This window comes from Onychomys torridus, chromosome 1 (genome assembly GCF_903995425.1).
Source record: "Onychomys torridus chromosome 1, mOncTor1.1, whole genome shotgun sequence".
Classification (NCBI taxonomy): domain Eukaryota; kingdom Metazoa; phylum Chordata; class Mammalia; order Rodentia; family Cricetidae; genus Onychomys; species Onychomys torridus.
In genome coordinates, this window is record NC_050443.1 from 11298681 (window position 1) to 11300882 (window position 2202).

Below are 2202 nucleotides of genomic sequence, written 5' to 3' on the forward strand. Positions count from 1 at the left end.
TTTATCCCCAGAACTGGACAAGGATCTGAGGATCCTTGAATTTCTGATCCCCCTCCTTAGTGGTGGGATAACAGGCTTGGGTGACCACAGCCAGTTTATGCAGGTGCTGGGGAGGGAACCCTTGGCCATGATGCTGAACTAACTCTATCGACTTCTGCAGCCTAGTGGCTACTTATTAAACCTTTACTTGAGGAAAAGTGGCTGCCATTTTTTTTAAGCCTCCATTGTTGGATTAGGAGCCCCCTTTCCTTCCTTCTAGGTATATTTTTATTTTACATGTATGAATGGGTGTTTTGCCTGCCTCTACAGATGTCCAAAACAGAGTCCTTGGGGGCCAGGAGAGGGCACCAGATCCCCTGGAACTGGAGTTGTGGATGGCTGCGGGCTGCCTTATGGGTGCTGGGGCTAGGACCTAGGTCCTCTTCAGGAGCAACAAGTGCTCTTAACTGCCGAGCCATCCTTCTGGTCCCAAGGAGCCCACCTTCTTAAATTAGTGTTTTGAATAACATTTATTATTTCTTCAGGGTCTGTCTGTGTCTGGGTATGCCTTGGAGCAAATGTGGAGGTCAGAGGACAACCTGTGGGGTCCATCCTCTCCTTCCGCCGTGTGGGGCCCACGGTTGGAATTTAGGTTCTTAGGCTCGAAGGCAAGCACTTCTGTTGAGCTATATCCTGACCCCTTGCAAGCTCCTTGGGAGTCGCTACAGGAGGAAGAGGGAGCTATTTCCTAGCCATCTACCTTTCCCTAGAAGTCCAACGCCACTGCGCCTTCCCATAGAGCCCCAAAGTACAGAAGCTTAGGAAAGCCAAGGTCACACAGAATTCTTCATCACCAGCACCTGGTGGGGGTGAGGGCGGGCGGCGCGGGATGACAAACACTCTCATTGTCCTCTCTTTCTGAAGCAGTGCTGACTGTCCCAGAAAGCTGGGAATGGAGATTCGGAACAGTAGAAGATTCAAAGAAAGAATCCTGTTCAGAGATGTGGTTTAGCAATAGTGCACCTGCCTAGAATCCCCCAGTGAGGGGCTGGGGTGTGGCTCAGTGGTAGAGCCCCTGCCTAGAATCCCCCAGTGAGGGGCTGGGGTGTGGCTCAGTGGTAGAGCCCCTGCCTAGAATCCCCCAGTGAGGGGCTGGAGGTGTGGCTCAGTGGTAGAGCTCCTGCCTAGAATCCCCCAGTGAGGGGCTGGGGTGTGGCTCAGTGGTTGAGCCCCTGCCTAGAATCCCCCAGTGAGGGGCTGGGGTGTGGCTCAGTGGTTGAGCCCCTGCCTAGAATCCCCCAGTGAGGGGCTGGGGTGTGGCTCAGTGGTGGAGCCCCTGCCTAGAATCCCCCAGTGAGGGGCTGGGGTGTGGCTCAGTGGTAGAGCCCCTGCCTAGAATCCCCCAGTGAGGGGCTGGGAGTGTGGCTCAGTGGTAGAGCCCCTGCCTAGAATCCCCCAGTGAGGGGCTGGGGTGTGGCTCAGTGGAGAGCCCCTGCCTAGAATCCTCCAGTGAGGGGCTGGGGTGTGGTTCAGTGGTGGAGCCCCTGCCTAGAATCCCCCAGTGAGGGGCTGGGGTGTGGTCAGTGGAGAGCCCCTGCCTAGAATCCTCCAGTGAGGCGGTTGCTAACAGCCCTGTGTAACAACCTATGTACTGAAAGAAAAGAGGTAAAATACAACTCAGATATTTCATCTGGTTAAAATGAGATTTCCCAACCCACATTTACCACACTTGGCTGGGATCAGAGTGTTGCTCAGCCCTCACCAAAGAAGCTTCTACTTGCAGTAGATGTGAACTACCACAGAGACTCACAACTGGTCTACGTGTGGAGCCTGAGAGACCTTAGAGCGCTGACCCTACCGGGGGTCTTCCTCCGGCGCTCCCTCAAGGCTCAGGGAATCCATGGAGAAGATGAGGCAGACAGATTTTAAAGAGGAGGCAGGACGACTCCAAGGATGTAGCATCTTCCAGACACAACAGCGCTGTGACAGCTCACACAAGACCTGCACAGGTTTAAACCAGACAAAATCCCAGCAAGAGAAGGCGATGTGCACACAAAATCTCACCTCCCTTTGATTCCTGCCGGTGGAGGGAAGATCACTGTTCTCCAACAGAATGTCACTGGGTATATCAACCATACTTCAGGCAAGCTCCATGCCCAGGAGTAGTTGGCCAACACACACGGACACCATGGGTTTTTTTGTTTTATTTTTCACTTTCTTGTC